The following is a 20,919-nucleotide window of genomic DNA, read 5'->3' as shown; positions in this document are numbered from 1 at the left end:
ACACACACACACAAACAAACAAAAACCCACCACACCCCTTGATTTGAGTCCTTTTATTTGGTAGCAGGTTATGTCACTAGGAAAAGCCCCGCTCCAAAAAGTGATAAAATAAAATCAGAGCAAAGTTAATTTGCAACGTCCAAATCTCTGAGTTGCTCCGGCAGAAGAAGAATCCATGTAGGGACACAGCTAGTGTGACCCAGACAGAGGCTACGGCTACATGACAGAGCTTACAGCGGCACTGCTGTAGCACTGTTAGTGCAGGCGTTCAGAAGAGAGCTCACCCATTGGCTGAGTCACTCCAACCCCCGCGAGCAGCGGTAGCGATGTCGATGCCGGGAGAAGCACTCCCACTGACATAGGCTGCCCACTCCAGCACTTATGCAGGTGTAACTTGCATCGCTCTGGGGGGTGGTTTATTCACACCTCTGAGCGACATAAATGATGCCAACATAAGCTATAGTTTAGACCAGGGGTAGGCAACCTATGGCACGGGTGCCTAAGGCGGCATGTGAGCTGATTTTCAGTGGCACTCATGCTGCCCAGGTCCTGGCCATCAGTTCGGGGGGCTCTGCATTTTAATTTAATTTTAAATTAATCATCGTAAATATTTTAAAAACCTTATTTACTTTTCATACAACAATAGTTTAGTTATATATTATAGACTTATAGAAAAAGACATTCTAAAAACATTAAAACGTATGACTGGCACGCGAAACCTTAAATTAGAGTGAATAAATGAAGACTCGGCACACCACTTTTGAAAGGTTGCCGACCCCTGGTTTAGACATATCCTAAGAAGGCCACATTCCAGCAGGGGGCTTTAAAGTATCAAAGCAGAACTTCATTGATTAGTCTGGCAGTCACAGCAGAGCCTGAGGGGCACTTTCAAGAAAGTCCCTAAGGTCCTAATTTCCAGAGATATAGGTGCTTTCTCTATCAGGCCCTAGATTTAAGTTTTCCAGAGTGACCACTGATTTTGAGTACCTCCTCCTGGACAGTTAAAATAGAGACACCTTGGCCACTGAATTCAATAAGACTTCTGGGTGATGATCGCAGAACTGGAACCTAAGAAAGCCAAACCACAGCAAAGGCAGGTTATTATGCCTCACCTAACATATTTAACTTAGAAGTGGTGACTCCACACAAGCCTATCCGGAGTCAGTGTCCCAGAAATGAAATTTGTTTAAATATTCTCATTTAGGACATTGATTTGAATGTCAGGGGGTAATTTTTGACAGCCAGTTGAGGCTATTCAGCTTTCCACTTGTCTGGGCGTGTTCTGGCATCTACCTCCTGCCTCCTCCATTATTCAGGTCACTGGCCATCAGCCTCCTGCCTTTCCCCAGTGTGAAAACAAGCAAGAGCAAAAACAAAGCTGACAGCTGGAGATGCAGAGACCAGGAGCTGCATAAGAAGTTTGGGAGATTTCTTTTGGTACAAACTAAAACGCACCAGTAACTTTGACAGCCATTGGTGGGTAAATATCCTGTTTGACATGAATACACCTGAGACCACGTTTATACAGAGCTGTCTTGCATACAGCAGCATCACTGGTGCCTATAAAATTAGCAGCTCATCTGGATCCAACTGAAACAGAGAAAGGAACAAGCACAGGCTGCCAGGCAGAGTCACTAAAGAAGCCCTGTAAAAGCAGGAGAGAATCCTGTGGCACCTTATAGACTAACAGACGCAGCGTCTGACGAAGTGGGTATTCACCCACGAAAGCTCACGCTCCAAAACGTCTGTTAGTCTATAAGGTGCCACAGGATTCTCTCCTGCTTTTACAGATCCAGACTAACACGGCTACCCCTCTGATAAAGAAGCCCTGTGTTCCTTGCATTCACACACCTATGATCAGGAGGAACCAAGTTATCAGGACACTGCTAGACAAAGACAGCAGCAGGAAGACAAATAGGGAAGTTAATGTCAACAGCTGCACACTTGCCTAATGCCACTCCTCGGGAGCGATAGTCATTTTTGTCACTGCTGCCTCTTTCCCACTCATCCCAGGTCAGGAAGTGTTTTGTTTTGTTTTGGGGGACAGCGGGGGAGAAATGATCAAGCTTTCCCCTGCACTTCAGCCTCCTGGCTACTAGGAACTAGTACCTGTCCTGGTGTGCAGGCAGGCAAAAAAAACCTACCTCCCCACTGACTCCCTCTCTCTTGCTGTGTCTTACTGCAGCACACTGCCAGGAAACAGGGAGACACCAGCTAACCCCCTCACTCACCCATCTCCTGCCACCTTGGAAGGGATGCAGGACCAGCAGGGTGACCAAAAGAAATAGGGAAGGACATTGAGAGCTCTGGGGGGAAAGAACAGACCATTCAGGGGACAAGGCTGGTGGAGACAGTGAGGAAAAAGGACCACAGGGTGGCAAGGAGGGAGACAGTGGTGAAGAAAGGGAAAGGAAGGAGAGAACAATTTAGATAAAAATAGAATCATAGAAGATTAGGGCTGGAAGGGACCTCAGGAGGTCATCTAGTCCAACCTCCTGCTCAAAGCAGGACCAATCCCCAAACAGATTTTTACCCCAGTTCCCTAAATGGCCCCCTCAAGGATTGAACTCACAACCCTTGATTTAGCAGGCCAATGCTCGAACCACTGAGTATCCCTCCCTGTTTAATAATTCGAGATATATATCTCTCCTAGAACTGGAAGGGACCTTGAAAGGTCATCAAGTCCAGCCTCCTGCCTTCACTAGCAAGACCAAGTACTGATTTTGCCTCAGATACCTAAGTGGCCCCCTCAAGAATTGAACTCACAACCCTGGGTTTAGCAGGCCAATGCTCAAACCACTGACCTATCCCTCCTCCTAAGGGAAAGGCTTGTGGCTACTGCCTCTGACCGGGAGACAGAACTCCTAGGTTTTATTTCCAGTTCTGCCACTCACCTGCTGTGAAACCCTGGAGAGGCCACTTCATTTACACGTACTTCAGTTTCCTCATCTATAAAATGGGGACAATACCCCCCTTCCTCACCGGCAGATGAAAGCACGTTAAGATCCTCGAAGGGAAGGAGTGCCAGTTACAGCTATTTGATTAAATGAGGGGAAACTCGGGTGATCAGAAAATGCTCACACACTTTACACACGCCCCCAAAAAGCAACACAGCTCAACAGTGGATACCAGTTCTGCACACCTATTTGAGAACTCAGATTTGCAGCTCTCACCTAGGCAACACACAAGTGGATTCCTCCTCCCACTCAAGCCACCCAAACCCTTCCTCGGGATTGCCCCACACAAGATCTAGGATTGTGGTATTAAAATATACACCTCCCCCGCTGCCCCAACCAGTGCATAGAATGTGTATGGTCAGCTTCCTTCCTCCCCACAACATTTGGGGGACGGGGAGGGGAGAACACTCTAAGCTATAGGTTTACGGGGTTTGTTTCAGGATTGAAGGCCCCAGTCTCTTCCATGGATTCTCCAGGAACTTCCTGGGAAAGCCCTCAGGTTCCAGCAGCCCAGTCCTAGCAGCTATGTTCCACATGCATGCACCTGACATGGTGTTTTCACAGAACTTTGAGACATCAGCCTGGGATGTTTACTTGCCTGAAACAGAAAGAAAACCCACACATTTTGAAGTCCAAAGATTAAAATACAGACCACTGTCAATGGGACAGCAATTCTAAATGTACACTACTGTCAAAATCCTGCTAAACTCAGGTTTTGCAGGATAGGTAGGAGCCTCGAGTGGAGCATTCCGATTTGCATCTTCTTAGCGTATGTGCACCGTGCCTCAGGTGGCAGGTGACCAGGATTCATCACCTAATTTGGTCTGCTGGTTGGAGCATTAACTTCCCTGGCCCGGGCTGGGTATTGACAGGAATGCGATGTGAACGCTGATCCATGCCTGAGTTATTCTGAATGTACCAGAAGGTGGCATTCTCCTCATCAAAGTGCAGCATACATGCAAATTATTTTCTTACCATGATAGTATGTAGCCGACTCACTGCCCTTTCCTTCTTTAAATATAAAGGAGCTGTTTTATTTGCATTCTGCATGAATTCCAGTAACTCCAGCAAGTAGTTGCTTTCAGCAAACCACCACAGTTGTCAGAGCTCAATTACACCAAAGTGAGTCACTGAGTAATCTCTGCTCTAAGCAACCCAGATTGCAAAAGCCAGTCAAAGTAACATCAATCAAATAATTTCCCTTACTTTTCACAACACTATGATTGTTCTGTTTGCAATGATAGAACACTCCACGAGAAACTGACTTTACATTTCAATGGCAAGACTAACAACAGAAACGTAATCACCCAGCAAACGAACCTTTCATCTGAAGTTAGATAAGGGCTGCATCTTAGGGCATGTCTTCACTTGTAAGGCGCGGCAGCACTTTAACATGGCTTTAACACGGAGCTGGAAGCTCCCAGTGCTCTAAAAACCACCTTCACGAGGGGAATAGCTCCCAGCACTGGTGCACTGTCTACACTGGCACTTTACAGCGCTGTATCTTGCAGCACTCAGGGGGGTGTTTTTTCAAGCCCCTGAGCAAGAAAGTTGCAGCGCTGTAATGTGCCAGTGTAGCCAAGCCCTTAGATACAGATACAATTTTCTCAATTCCCATATATTAAAATACCAGCACTCAGACCAAATCCCACAGTCACGACAATAAGGGCATCTCCATTGTCTAAAGCTGTTTTTTCTGCGGTCACTCTGGAGCACTGAATGTGAGAAGAACCATATGGTTCATCACACAGCAGTCCTGAAAATACACTGTGGTATAGACCAGGAATAGTAAGAAACTTTTGTCTGCCACGAGCCCAGAATACAGTTAGTATCTGTACTCTTGAAATCTCTTTTTACCTTTTCAAATCAATTATCAGCCAATGTAAGTGATCCCAGTGGCCCAATATAAATGCACTCACTGAATGTATATGTCCTACCCACATGAATAATTATGAATGGGAGAGGAGGTGATCCAATCAGGGCTGGCTCCAGGCACCAGCCCAGCAAGCAGGTGCTTGGGGCGGCCATGTGGAAGGGGCGGCACATCCGGCTCTCCAGCGGCAATTCAGCAGCGGGTCCCTCACTCCCTCTCTGAGCGAAGAACCAGCTGCTGAATTGCCGCCGAAGACCGAAGCGGCAGCGTTAGAGCTCCCGCTGATCACGACTTTTTTTTTTTTTTTTTTGCTGCTTGGGGCGGCAAAAACCCTGGAGCCGGCCTTGGATCCAACAGACCACCTCTCCAGCATAGATTTGATATGCTGTTCTTGCTAAGAGCAGAATTTAACAGGTGCATAAGAATGGTTTCTGAAAACCCTACGTCTAAAATTACCTAGACAGATTTGTAATTTCTCCTGGTTTGTTTTAAGCAACTATGGGCCCAAACTACAAAGTTCACATCTGGAGAGGAACTTTCCTAAACTTTGAGGGTGTTTGGATCTGGGAATTTGGAGCCTCTCTAGGCTCTATTCTAATATAAATAAAAAGTAATAGCTTTATCCTAATTAAAAACAAAATAAGACAGTCTAATAGAAAGTCTACACTAAACATTTATGCTATGCAAATAATGTTTTCCTTTGGAAAGCCAAGTCATTTTATGTTGATGTTCCCACCACTGAACATCAAGCTGAATTATATTTTCTTGTAGTGTTTTCCTTTAGCAAAAGCAATTGCTAAAGAGAAAGCAATGAGGGAAAAACCAGTATTACAGCTGAAATCTACCCTAAAGTTGATGCCATAAACATAACTATGCCCAGTACATACTGATTGCTGGAGCCAACATGAAACTCAAAAGAGCCATCTATAATTCATGCAGTCTGGGAAGACGATAGCTGAGAATGGTCATTATAACTTCTACATGAAATAAACTATACTAAAAAAAGATTAGCCCAACAGTTATTCTCTCAACAATTACAAAATTTTAATTAGTTCTGAAGCACTGTTTTCCCACTGTTACCATGACTATTGGTCATCTTGACCAGATTCCAAAACAAAGAAATCTTAACCGTTATGCTGATTACGATCAGCCTGGTTACGCATTTTACCTGTGTCAACATTCCTGTTATACTCTGATCCACAACAGTATAACTGATCCTAGCGAACAAGAACACACACATTAAAGTTGCCTTCTTCCTTATAAGACCAATTGTTCCTACAACTAAGAAGAGGAGGAGGAGGGGAGGGAAAGGAGCAAACATTGTACTGCTGTGACACATATTGTGCTGGGATGCTATAAGTAGAGGAGATTCAAAACACAGAGCCTAGGGGTCACCCCATGAAATTAATAGGCAGCAGGTTTAAAACAAACAAAACGAAGTATTTTTTTGCACAACAGGTAGTCTACCTGTGGAACTCCTTGCCAGAGGATGTTGTGAAGGCCAAGACTATAACAGGGTTCAAAAAAGAACTAGATAAGTTCATGGAGGATACGTCCATTACTGGCTATTAGCCAGGATGGGCCGGGATGGTGTCCCTAGCCTCTGGTTGCCAGACGCTGGGAATGGGTGACAGGGGATGGATCACTTGATGATTAACTGTTCTGTTCATGCCCTCTAGAGCACCTGTCATCGGCCACTGTTGGAAGACAGGATGCAGGGCTTGACGGACCTTTGGTCTGACCCAGTACGGCCATTCTTATGTTCTTATTCCCTCCAGATGTGTCATGCCCTTATTTCAAGAATCCCAATGAATCATCACAGGGAGTTTGCTGGCCTGATATCAACACAGGAAGGATACATTCACTGGGCCATTTTAATCTCCATCAACACAAGCACATCCCTGTGCTGGGGAATGATGAGGCTGTATGGCACCTTAGGGAAAAGAGAGCCCAGAATGCCACCTGGAGCTGTGCAGGGGGACGGACAAGGACACACATGCTTCTCATAGTTGTGGGAGGATGGACAACAAAATGTAGATTATAAAATGGAAGATGACTACCAAGCCCTTAATATAGAGCCAGATGTTGTAGTATTTAAGCACTATGCACAGTTCGCCAATAAGTCAGCCACCATCAATACGTGATCCCAAACCTAGAGTTTAGAAGTGAACTAATTTCGTACAAAGAGAAAAGGATTAGACATTTTAATGAAAATTCTAGCAAAGCAGAAACCAATGAAGTTGTGTCTCACCATTCCTCACCCTTAACTCACTCTTGCTCCATTCTAAAAACTGTTAATGCTTTCTACATTACATGTACTGTGTGTGTGCACTGGCGTGCGTCCCCCACCATCCATTAGATTACAGCTACTGGTTGCAGTTTTGCTCCACTGCTAGTTTTATTATTTATATAGCACTAAAAGGTAATTCACCAAATCCTTGGTAAGGTATTGCAATGGTTGAATTGACTGTTTAAATCAAGACAGAATGTCTTTTAAAAACACAATCTAGTTCATATTGGTCTTGATGTAGGAATAACTGGGCAAAGTTCTATGACCTGTGTTATGCAGGAAGTGAGACTACCACCACAATGATCCCTTCCAGTCTTAGACTCTATATAACGAGGCCCCTGCCCAATGGCAGTGCTAGGAGGGGCTTGCAGGGGCTATAGCTACCCCAAATTTTTCCTTAGTCTCTCCATAGTCATCCCTCCCCATGCAAAGGTCAGATGTTACCCTGAAGGAAGGATAGCATGGTATGTTATTCCCACCCTTGCTTCTGCTGCCTTCAAAGCTAGGCAAAGCCAGCAGCCGCTGCTCTGCAATCACCCAGCTCTGAATGTTGACAATGTCCAGGGTCAGCCTTAGGGAAAATGGCACCCTGGGCAAATGGGGGGTGGGAGTTCCCCATATAGTGACCCTCTCCCCGTGACTGGGGAACAACAGGGGCAGGAAGCGGGGGTTGGGAAGAGTTTCCTGCAGTGGATCTGACTTGGGTTACTCCCTGCTCAGTATTTGACCAGCCTTGCCAGTCTTTTTATGGATTTGCCAGTTGCCAGAAAAATAAATTAATCTGCCAGGTTTGGGTTATTATAATGTGGGCCTAAAGATTTGCATTATCACCACAATACACTGGGATATCTAATGGTAAAAGTTTCTGTGTCCAGCTAAAGATGCTGCAGTGTTAGCTCTTCTGCAGCTTAAGTAAGAAAATGATGTTATCAATCTTATCTACATGTGTTATCTCTCTAGTCTAGATACTATAAGTGGCTGCTGAAGGGGATGGGATGTTGCAGAGTTGTCTTGTGGTTGGGATTGTGGCAGACTTGCCTTGGGGTGGGGCGGGGGGAGGCAGGAGAGGGACCAGTGTTTTTGTATTTCATATGTGGGGACCCTAGTCTGATCTGGCCCTGGGAGCAGTCTGTGCAGGGGAAGAGAAAGTCTCAGCCCTCCCCAGCCCAGCTGTGACTAGTGGCAGGAGCCCAGGCCACCGCACCCCCAGTCTTACCCCTCCCCAACTCTGAACCCAGTGCTTGGAGGTTAAAGAGGACTTATGCTGGCTGGGGGGGAATTAATATGTATAGACTTATAGCACACACCCCCCACGCCCCGCCGATTTTCTGTCTAGTCCAGCTCAGCCACCCCACACCAGGAAGAGGCTGGCACCACCGCTGTACATGCCCCTTACGTGGTACATTGCATTAGTGCACATGATCACCTCTCTCTTTAGTAGAGGATCCTACTAATTATCACAGCATTTTTCTCGTTCTTTCTTATAAAGGCCTAGGGTTCAGTTCCTGCTCACTACCATGGTGTCTGCACATAGATAGCCTTTGTTACACTAACCAAAACCCATTGATTACTCAATGCTACTAAATTCTCTCCTTCGAATTAACCTAAGTATTTATATGGCTCCCATCACAGAAGTATTTGAATACTATGGTAGGTGCAGAATATATATTATAGTATTTTTCATTCTATGCATCTGATGAAGTGGGTTTTAGCCCATGAAAGCTTATGCCTAAATAAATGTGTTAGTCTCAAAAGGTGCCACGAGGATTCCTCGTTGTTTTTGCTGATACAGACTAACACAGCTACCCCTCTGAAATATGTTAGGTATTTATGCTACAAGACCTCAGTAGGGTACCTAAAAAATCTTTCAAGGCTGGAGAGATAGAGGTATCCTCCACGTCAGAGACAATCTTTATTTCTCCAAAACACCATTGACAGACTGGTCACAGTACTTATTCCATGCCAGCCATGGCCCCATGTGACATAGAGGCTCTTTTGGTGGTTCACTTCTGTGTCAGCCAATTCTTAGCCTGACAAACTCACTATACTCAACACATTGCTGTCATAGTATTGATCGATAAAGAATGTTGTGTAAGGTATCAAATGAAAACTTAAATCAAACTGGCCACCATAATCACTGTGTGATATATGTATGGGTAACAATTACAAAGTTGTAGGTATGTACTAAAAATATGCTCAAACCAGGAAAGCAGATAGGTTGGTGAACAAGTTTGCCCTAGACAAAGGAATGATTGTCTGCCTTGGTACTGACTGTAAATGAAGCAGGGTACGCCATAGACAATGGGAATTATATTTGCATCTGCAGGCAACAAGAAAAGAAAATGAACAAGAAGATGAGACAGGGGGACATGGTGCCAACACTCTTGGGAACAAACAGTAAGAATACTTTTCAAAGGTTTACTGGACTAGCAGAAGAAGGGGAAAAAGACATTGTGGTTATGCATCACTGAGGGAACAAAAAGGAAAGCAACTTTTGTATCCATGAATGGCACATCCACAGCCACATGGGTTGGTGACACTGAAGGGTGGCTTTAGGTGAGAATCTGCCTTAGATAAGGACTGCAGCCTGTTAAGTCTAGTCACTAGAAGGCACGTTATACTTTTAGTTTTATTTTCACACATTTTCTGTTTCTATTGTCTTTGCTTAGTATCCCTTAAATCTCTGGTCTTTTTTAATAAATGTATTCATAGTTCTTCTAGAAACTCATCTCAGTGATACGTTCTGTTTATAGACATAACCCAAAAGGACACTCAGATGGAGCCAAGTGTTTCTAATTTAAATGATCTCACTCAGCAAATAATCCTCAGCATTTCAGTGAATGGGGAAATGCTGTTACCCTGCCAGTTCTACGCCAGACCAAGCAAGCTGCCTTTATTGCTGCTGCTGCTGCTGCCCTCAACGCAGGCTCCTCTTTTGCTACCACACTTGAAACTTTCCCTTGGCTTTCATTCTGCTTGAGCTAACAGAATGGCAGGGTAGGGTTTCTACTTTCAGCTGCAAAAGTCAAAGTAGAGAGGGGAGCCAGAACTGGCAGCAGAAGCAGAAACACACACACAAAATCTCTCTCTCACCCCCCAGCCTCCCGCTCAAGAAAATCTTCATCCCTCATCTAAGTCTCACTCCTCCTGCCCCAGAATGTAGAAGATAGTATTGGTGGGAGCGATTAACATATTAAATCACACGCACAATAAATAAAAAGAACATCTGTCGGGTACTTAGCAATAATTCAAATTGCATATAAGCAGCAACAGCACCACAGACAACTGCATTATTAATTAGCTTTCTGCTGCAAAGGAATCTGTTCAGAGGATGGGCCTGGGCCACAAAGTTCAGATTAGACTCAATCTTCCCTCTGATCTCAAAATGGTGTAAACCTGGAGTAACTCCATTGACTACAACAGAGTCGCCTTGAATTCCTGTGGCGTAACCAAGATAAAGAGTCTGAGCCAAAATGCTTCAGCCTTGAAATGGGGAGACCACCTTTCAACAACAACAAAAAGGTTATTAGTCTCCATTCTTTTTCAGTATTTAGCATCCTTGTTGAGACTTCCAACACTGATGCTAAATGTTGAGTGGCCCTTGCTCGCTTAGAACTTAGCTCCTGTCAATATTTCACACTGATCAGTGAACCACAAGAGTTTAAAAGTCTTTCAGTAACTACCAACCTGGACCAGGTTCAAATCAGTGACCATTAACTCTGAGCCCTCTGTTCAAGTTTTTATTATTTTTAGACAAACTGTAATTTGACAATCATTATTTTAGCTGTGCGAGGGTCAGAGGAACATCTTGCCATGAAGATGGAACACAGGCTAACAATATCATAGAATACACAGTGGACCAGACAGTGAGGGAGTGGGTAAGAGGATATGGAACCCAAGTTAATATTGCTGCCAATAATGTGCCTGCTCTGATAACAGCAGACTTCACTTTCCATGGCGGGCGTCTTTCATGAGCACTCGTCCATTTAACTCCATCCCCAAAAGTATAAATCTCACAGGGAGGCATGCAGTTTTCAACACTAAAAAACACATTAGCCACGATTGTTTGTAGAACTACTGTTTGGATCTATTTAATAAGATATTAGACTGATAAACATGCATTTTAAGTGCAGCCAGAATGTGATGTGATCTATACACTAAGGGTTACACTCAGTCCCTGCACAGAGTCCCTGAGGGAAAAGTGGGGCAAGAAGAGGTTAAGGTGGAAAGTCTGCAAGGCAAAGGGATGTTGTGACAGTGGAAAACAGATGTGGCTCTCTGCCCACTGGGAAAGGGGTGCACAGGAGAACAGCAGTGCCCAAAGATTGGGTGGTGTTGGCTAGGAGCTGGCTTAATCAGCACTGAGAGGGATGCCTGGATTCAGTGCGGTCCCTCTGCAACTCCACGGGCAGGGCTCCTATGGAATTCACAGTAGATTTAAAAGCTTGAGAGAAGAGAGCAGCAGCATACTCTGGGACACAGGGCAAGGCTGATCCAAGGAGGTATAATTTACACATCCCAGCAGCACCCTACACTAAATCTAGCGCTGCGCATATGGGAGATTATAGGCTGATTCTGGACATGTAATGACTCCTTGCACGGGCCTGAAGCAGGTTCTGAAAATGGGACTTCTAGCCACACAGTACAGCCATTGTCATTTGAGTTAAAATGAATACAGTAACTCCTCACTTTAAGTTGTCCCAGTTAACGTTGTTTCATTGTTACGCTGCTGATCAATTAGGGAACATGCTCATTTAAAGTTGTGCAATGCTCCACTCTTACGTTGTTTGGCTGCCTGCTTTCTCCACAGCTAGCAGCCTCCCTATGCCTCCCATCCGCCGGCAGACCCCACAGATCAGCGCCTTCCCCCTCTTCCCCCGCCTCCTGCCCACGGCAATCAGCTGGCTTGCAGCGTTTGGGGGGCAGAAGGGAGGGAGGAGGAGCGAGGACTTTGCACGCAGGCTCCCCCTCCCTCCCCTCCCTTCTAAACACTGCGAGCCAGCTGATTGCCCCAGGCAGGAGGGAGGAGCGAGGACTCAGCCTGCCTCCCCACTCCCTCCCCTGCCTCCTGCCGGTGGCAATCAGCTGACTTGAGGCGTTTTGGGGGCAGGAGGGAGGGGGAGGAGAGAGGACTCGATGTGCAGGCTTCCCCTCCCTCTCCTGCCTCCCGAACGCAGCAAGCTAGCTGATTGTAGCAGGGAGGAACAAGGACTCAGCGTGCAGGTTCCCCCTCCTTCCCTTGCCTCCTGCCCAGGGCAATCAGCTGACTTGCAGCATTTAGAAGGGAGGGGAGAGGAGTGAGGACACTATGTGGGAAGTAAAGGGGGAGGAGGTGGGAGGGACAAGGAGCAGGTCAAGGATGGGGCCTTGGGGGAAGGGGGGAGTGGGTGGGCTAAAGGGTTGAGCCCCCTGCCCACGGTGCTTGCAGAGTAGGGGAAGCTTCCACTGCTGTGCAATGTGCTTCTTCTAGCCTACAGCACCTTCAGCCTCCTTGCCTGTGTCATCTCCAGTGCCAGTGGGCTGTGCCTGTGTGGGGGAAGGCAGGGACACCTCCCAACTATAGTACAGTACCTGTATTAAATTGCTTGTTTAAAATGTATATAATGCCTTTTGTCCGGCCAAAAAAAAAGTTTTCCCTGGAACCTAAATCTCCCCCGCATTTATAGTAATTCTTATGGGGAAAATGGATTTGCTCAACATCGTTTCACTTAAAGTTGCATTTTTCAGGAACATAACTACAGCGTTAAGTGATGAGTTACTGTATAACTCCACTTGCTGGTAACAGTATTAGGCTGTAAAAGCAGCAGAGAATCCTGTGGCACCTTATAGACTAACAGACGTTTTGGAGCATGAGCTTTCGTGGGTGAATACCCACTTCGTCAGACGCAGGTAGTGGAAATTTCCAGGGGCAGGTATATATATGCTAGCAAGCAAGCTAGAGATAACGAGGTTAGTTCAATCAGGGAGGATGGGGCCGTGTTCTAGCAGTAGAGGTGTGAAAACCAAGGGAGGAGAAACTGGTTCTGTAATTGGCAAGCCATTCACAGTCTTTGTTTAGTCCAGAGCTGATGGTGTCAAATTTGCAGATGAACTGAAGCTCAGCAGTTTCTCTTTGAAGTCTGGTCCTGAAGTTTTTTTGCTGCAGGATGGCCACCTTAAGGTCTGCTATAGTGTGGCCAGGGAGGTTGAAGTGCTCTCCTACAGGTTTTTGTATATTGCCATTCCTGATATCTGATTTGTGTCCATTTATCCTTTTCCGTAGTGACTGTCCAGTTTGGCCGATGTACATAGCAGAGGGGCATTGCTGGCATATGATGGCGTATATTACATTGGTGGACGTGCAGGTGAATGAACCAGTGATGGTATGGCTGATCTGGTTAGGTCCTGTGATGGTGTCGCTGGTGTAGGTATGTGGGCAGAGTTGGCATCGAGGTTTGTTGCATCGAGTATTAGGCTGTTGTCTTTTAGTGGCCAGCCATTAGAGAGGGATGTGACATCTTTGCCAGTGAGTGACCCTACTGAACACGGTGCTTCCTACTGGCTGTAGTCTCACTGAAGGCCAAGGAACTGTTCAAGGGAGCAAGCCCAGGACTCAGTTACAAATGCGCATTTGTAGGTTCAGGATGCATGTTTCTAATCAATGCCATACTGAGTGTCATACTGACATAAATGATATCGATCGCTTTAGTTTAATATTGTTTTCTTAAGTCTCATGACTTTGGAGCTAGACAAAAGAATCATGAACGTTCCAATATAAACTGAGCTTTGCATAAAATCTACAAAACTTCACAGCAACTGGATTAGAAGACAGTAAGAAGAGCAGCAACTGTAGGGATCCACCAACTGAAAAAGGAGAAGCTAATTTAGAGTCAATAGAGAAAAACATTAAAAATTGTGCATCTAAATGCTTTGAGTTTGTAATGATTATTCCTTCAACTGTGACAGCATTAATACCCTAACAGCATTTTACGGAAGATGATAAACCAAGCTAAAGTGACTCTAAACTATGCTAGGGTTTCCATTCAATTTAGCTTTTAAGAGTCTCTCCTTGCTGCTACAGCGTCAACTATATATGTTTACTATGATATTCTATCGGATTCTAGTGGAACAGCACCAATATGCACAATTTATAATCCACATATACACAAAAATATCTGCTGGGAGGTGGGGAACAAGCTAAGATATAATACCCGAGTGCCACAGTGAAGTCTCATATTACTAAAACTTCATTACTTTTACCAAGTGTACTGTATAGAACATTTACTACTGCATTAAGAATCAAATCAATAAATAATTAAAAACTAAAATACAATTGTCACAGTAAGCCAACTAAGTACAGTTGATGATGCATTATCTTGTACAGTATTGCTCACTTAAACCCCAATTCTGCAGGTGGGTGGAGCCCTATTAAAGTCAATGGAAGTATACATAGAAACTGGGATCTACCCAAACACACTACATTGCAGGATTGACTTGTGACATTTGTATGTGACTAGTACCTTCCTGTGTACTGGGTCTTCTAGTAACTAGTGAGATTCTACTGCAATAACTTACACTTCGTATACAGTGTCATGCATCCAAGGATATCAAAGCACTTTAAGATGCCTAAACCCCCAAAAATCTCTCTTTTGAGTTGCTAAATATAATAAAACCTGTTGCCCCACAAAAGGGTTGTAGCGGAACCTTCTGCTTCAAAAAACACAGACCCATACTGTTTAAGCAAAAGGAGATTCTTCATTAGCTGTTAGCAGTAAGCCCCATGAAACATAGTTGGGCCCTTCAGATTCCACCCAATGGAGAGTAGCAGTAAGCACATACATGTTTATTACAGTTTTATGCCCATTTTACAGATACTATCCCACAGTGCGTGTGTGGTTAAACAACACTAAGTCAATAATGGAACCAGAAATAGAACCTGGCCTCCCCCTGAAACAGAGGCCTAATCCTATGATGTGACCTCTTTGGGGCATGGATCATCTTTTTGTTGTGTGTTTGTACAGCACCTAACACAATGGGCACTAGCTGCAATACAAGTAACCACTATACCACACTCCCTTCACAAAGATGTTTATAAATAAAATATCTATGATAAAACAGCATTATCATGATTCATATGCACAGTTACATTTGATTCCAATATTCTTGTTTAATGTATTCCTTCCTGATTAATAAAAGCAGCAAAGAATCCTGTGGCACCTTGTAGACTAACAGACGTTTTGGAGCATGAGCTTTCGTGGGTGAATACCCACTTCGTCATTGCATCTGACAAAGTGGGTATTCACCCACGAAAGCTCAGGCTCCAAAACGTCTGTTAGTCTACAAGGTGCCACAGGATTCTTTGCTGCTTTTACAGATCCAGACTAAAATGGCTCCCCCTCTGATACCTCCTGATTAATGTAACAGGCAACAGCTCTGTTATTTATATTATAGAAATATATAGATTATATTATATTATATGACAGTGATGGCATTGGCTGCAGCTAAACACAATGTAGGCAGGGGCACTGCAGACTTCTACACAAAGCCCTGCACCAGTATCTACTCAAAACAAGTTGGTTGCATCAATCCAATACCTAGTGGACAATGTCCACATTACAAAATTACAATAGGGCTGATACAGTACTGTTTGGATTATAAGGACAGCCAGCTAGCCAGTATGTTTTTACCTTTCACGTAGGGTCTATATATCCAACAATTCTGAATGCTTTAGGAAAATAATGTTTCTTCACCATAGGATGGCTGGATATTTGTTGTTGTTGTTACTACTAAATTATGGAAAAAGTGTGCTCACTGGATTAGGTCCCAACATCAAGTCTTGCATCTAATCTCTATTTGGTCTGGGAAGTGGTGACCAGGACTGTTTTCCCCATTGAATAACAGAAATGGGTTGGTTCTAACAGAATTTACAAGTAAGAGCATTTTGTTTTGCAACAGTACTCCCTACCAAGCCAGGTGAGCTGCCCGTTGTGAGGATACAATTACCTATCTAGGTAGTAACAGGTGGAGAGAAGCTCCGATTACTCTTACTTTGAGTGACAAAGGCATGTGCACTAGCACACAGCCCATCCAGCAGACAGATCCAGGACACAGAACTTCCTGCACGTTCTGCCCAAGGTTATCTGTATTCTTGCACAATGCAGTTCTGGTGGGAAGGACCAGAAACAGAGATTCAAGGATGTCTAATACATCCTGTCCAGTTCAGAACGTAAAGTTATATGTCCTGTAGCTAGCAATAATGCCTTCTCAAATACAAATGGGACACTCCATTTCTGAAAGGGCCCTTCCATAGCCTAAGGAGCTTATAAATGTAATTTAATGTGCAAGATTCGAGCAGGAGCTACTCACTCTTGCTGGAGATTTTCCACAGAAAAATCTAAAAGTAATTCTCGTATCAGGCCATGGGTGGGGGAAGTTCTTAGCGGAGGTGATCCACAGACCAAGCACAGTCAGCTGTGGAACATAACTAGGTTAGCTAGTCCATTTCACTGCCAGCGTAGGATTGTTCCCCACAATATGTTCTCCTGAGATTTTTCCATGCCAAATTCTTCTTTATCTTGGTATTTTCATACTTCAGATATTTGCAGTGGTCATCATGTCCTCCCATGAAGCAAGGTATGCATATTTGGCTCTTTTAATTCTTTTCATATAAGAATCCTTACAGCTCCTCTAGTCATTTCTGTTGCTTTTCCCTGAACTCCTTCCAGTGTCCAATATGGTTTTGGTATTAGGGAGCCCAGAACTCAATGCAATATTCAAAACAGTCTCAACAGAACTGTACTGGCCTTTTCTGCCACTCTTTCATGTTTCCAACAGTAGACCATAAATTTGCTGTGTATCGCTGCTAGGTCCGCTTTCAGTATTTTAAAGCTGGGCCAACACCAGACCCCTACACCACTTAACCTTGCAGTAGGGTTTGGCTATCGGAACCTACCCCTATGATTTTGGTTCCTGGTCTGATCCCAAACTGCTTCTAGCTCTGATTCAAATGAGGCTGAATCATGAGGAGATTTCAGCCCAAGATTGTTGGCTCCCAAATGCCACCATTTTGGTATGAAGTCTCATCAGAACCTATTGCTAAATTTTAGAGCCATCCCAACTAAAATCATCTGTTTGTTTCAACCTCTAATCCAATCTCCAAACTCAGCCTATAAACTAATCTTGATCTGACTCTAAATAATGTCCACAGGCCCACTGCTTTTCCAGTCTTCTCCTTCCCAGTATCTATGTTTTGAATTACTTTCCTCCAGATTTGTTAGCTGCCTCTTTTTAAACACTCTAATTTTGCTATTTGCTGCCCACATTTCTAAACCCTTTAAAAAGACCAGTCAGGCCAGAGAAATAAAACAAGGGGATCTATATACCTTTCAATTTAGTTTAATCTGCAAGGCTGTGTCTAAACTAGGGAAATTGGTCACGTTTAGAAATGTTTTAACTAAACAGTTTTTAAAACAGACAAGTTTTCTAATCTAGGCATGGTCTGTATGTCATTTAAGCATGGTGTTACTCCAGTTCAGATCATTAATGCCAGAGTGCTGCAGGGGTAAATGGGATAAATTTACAACCTTGGTATATCTAATGTAAAAGACAATCATACTGATGTCAAGAACCCAAATGGCAATGAGTACTAAAAAATATAACTAGATGAATTTTATAATAGGATTATTTGTCTGATTTAATTAGTGTGGATTACCTACTAAGAAATATGTCAGGATTGCTAATTTCCTTGTAGCTTTCAGTTGTTAACCAAAAAAAAAGCTGCTTTTTATGGTGAACTGAAGAAAACTGCATTTTCTTTTGTAAAACGGATTCTTTCTACCTTCATGCACACTATTCTTTCAAATGGGATGAGGGATAGAAAAACTTTACAAGGGAAGGGAGATTATTTCTTAGTTTCTTTCAGTTACCAATTGATTAGCTGAATTATTAATAGAAAAGAGCCATCTCATGGACCTTAAATATTAAACAACTTCTGTCCTCATCTCACCCACTTTATATTTCCCCTACTACACATTTACCATATTTCAGCCAGTTCATCTCATCCCCACTTTTTAATCTTTTTTCCTATTTGCTAAGCAGATAGTGCAGGTTTTCTACGGCTATATAGAGTTCATGGTAATAAACCAGAATCAGACTCAAAAACCTCAGACTGTTATGATTTCAACTACATATGATCATCTTTAGCTGTCACTAGCATTCGATATCATGTGCCAGACCCTCACTGATTTCAGTGGAGCTATGCTCCATCAATTGTGGATCAAACCTCATATCCCTTTGTAGGTTAACACCATGGATAAATAAATTACCCAGTATGACCATTCTTATGTTCTTTAATTCAAGATTAACCTTGACCTAACAGTTAATGATCAAGTGATCTCTCTCCTGCCGTCCATCACTACCCTCTGACAAACAGAGCCTAGGCATACCATTCCTTACTCATCCTGGCTAATAGCCATTAATGGACTTGACGCCTGTCTCCCCCCTTTTCCCCACAGCCACGGCCCTGCTCCAGGGATGGGGTGCAGACAGGGAAAAGGTAGGGTGCAAGGTAAAAAGTTTGGGGACGACTGTAATAGAGTATGATGATACACAGACAAACCCACTTGCCTAGACATTACAAGTGGACTGAAGCAATAGAGAAGGGCTGGACAGAAGAGAAGGATTAAATGTTGGGTTAGGGAAGGGAAAGGACCAAGTTCAAAACCCAAGTTCGCAACAACATTGAGTTTTGGGCATAGGTGCTGGAGGCAACCCTAGCTGCACCCCCTGACTTGAAGTGGATTCCATTATATACAGCAGTTTGGTTCTATAGCTCTCACCGCCCCCACTATAAAAATTGCTCCATCACCTCTGGTTTTGGGAAGGTTGAACTTTTGCATAAAGACTAATCTCTAGTTAGAAGAAAAAATGAAGGAATGTTTAAGGCAATAAGTATCAGAGGGGTAGCTAGGTTAGTTTGGATCTGTAAAAAGCGACAGAGTCCTATGGCACCTTATAGACTAACAGATGTTTTGGAACATAAGCTTTCGTGGGTGAATACCCACTTTATTCATCCACAAAAGCTTATGTTCCAATACGTCTGTTAGTCTATAAGGTGTCATAGGATTCTGTCGCTTTTTAAGGTGATAAGGAAGCAGAGAGATTGAGGGAGAGTCTAGACACGTGGAAGATGACAGAAGGCAAAAGAACAAAAAAAAAAAAAATAAAGGAAGACAGACATTATATAAATATCTTAAACATTTTGCAATATAATGCAACATTAACCATAAATGGCTGCAGCATTTATGAGCAGGATATCAAAGACAGTGATCAGCAAGTGGCGGGACACTTACGTGGCCTTGGTGCAGCCTTAAGATTGATAGTTGGCCCCAACTCAAAAGCTGGAGTATTATTTACAAAGCGCCAAACGCGCACTAGGTGCCTTTTCAACAGTCAAGGATGAAGAGCTGCCTCTGCTCCAAGATGCTTAAAATCTGAGGCCCTGAGTCAGCAAAACACTTTAGGGCATGTTTAATTTCCACTGGGAGTGAGTGAGTCCAATTCCAACAGTACTTAAGCGTGCACTTAAGTGTTTTGCTCTACTGAGGCCTAAACAGAGAAGACCAGGGATGGGATTCACCAGAAAAGCAAAGGGCTAGATCAGCGTAGCTGAGTACACAGCTTGCTAGCTACTTGTTTTCTGGGTTTGTTTAGCTCCGATCGCACTCCCAGAGGGACAATGAAAGTTTCTATTGTTATTAGAACACACATGCTCAGAAGTACTTTGATTGGCTAAACTATCTGAAAAATAAATAGAACAAAAATGCACAGTATAAAATGTAAACTCTTGTTCACTTGTTAAATAAAATGATAGGTATGTACAGTTTAGGCATAATTCATCAAATAGCTATCCAAGTTTGGGCACTCGACTAAAAAAAAAGCCTCAAAAGGACAGATATTTGCAAAATTATTCATTTGCTACATGTGCATCATCATGCCAACACCACATACTATGTTATAATGCACACTGAAGGAAGATTTAATGAGATCCTCAAGAGGAGATTATATTTATTCATATCTTGGGTTTTCATCTCCTAATGGCAACAACCAATTTATATAAATAAAAGTGATCAATCGAACAAGACCAAGTTTTTTTGTGGTGGATGAAATCAGATTCCAGATTCTTTATGCTTCTCTAGAAGCTCCAGGGAGCCGTTTTTCCCTCCCCCTCAAAAGTACACCCTAGTATAGTCGAAGTCTCTGGGATAACAGATGGTGTTAAGAGAGGAGGGGAAAAACAATTTCCATATAAACAGTTGAAATAAAAAAAGGTCATGGCACAGTGACCAGCAACATTCACCTCCTGTTTAAATCCCCTGAGAAGCATCCTTAGTTTTTAACATCTGTGCAGGCTATATTTACTCTCAAAAGCATGCTCTCATAAAAAAGCTACAAGCCCATCTATCACACTGGATTGACACAGTTTCAGTCACTGGAAAAGTGACAATATGCAAACTCCACTGTTTAACTAAGAAGCACATGGTTGTTTGATGAATGAGGACAACTGTGTTCTTACCATGAGGCCCTCAATCAGAACTACCACTGGAGAAGGACTGCTTTTGGATAGAGTAACTGGTTCTGGGCAAACAGAAACACTGCATATGGTTCTTCAAATACAATCTCCAACTTTTCCAGGTTGGTATTGTATCCATATAGTACCGCACAGGAACCAGTCTACAAAGACAAAATTTTCTGTGTCAGGACAGAGCACTGTAGCGTAGACACTTCCTACATGAACGGAGGTTCCTGGCCGCCTCTCTCCC

General features: G+C 43.6%; 1 protein-coding gene across 1 annotated transcript in view; it reads right to left on the bottom strand.

Moving 5' to 3' along the window:
- PAK1 (p21 (RAC1) activated kinase 1) overlaps positions 1 to 20,919 on the bottom strand; it is a 120,657-nt gene that overhangs the window by 63,091 nt on the left and 36,647 nt on the right. The window lies entirely within an intron of this gene.

Source organism: Chelonoidis abingdonii, chromosome 1 (genome assembly GCF_003597395.2).
Source record: "Chelonoidis abingdonii isolate Lonesome George chromosome 1, CheloAbing_2.0, whole genome shotgun sequence".
NCBI classification, from domain to species: Eukaryota; Metazoa; Chordata; order Testudines; family Testudinidae; genus Chelonoidis; species Chelonoidis abingdonii.
This window is presented reverse-complemented; position numbering and strand designations above follow the sequence as displayed.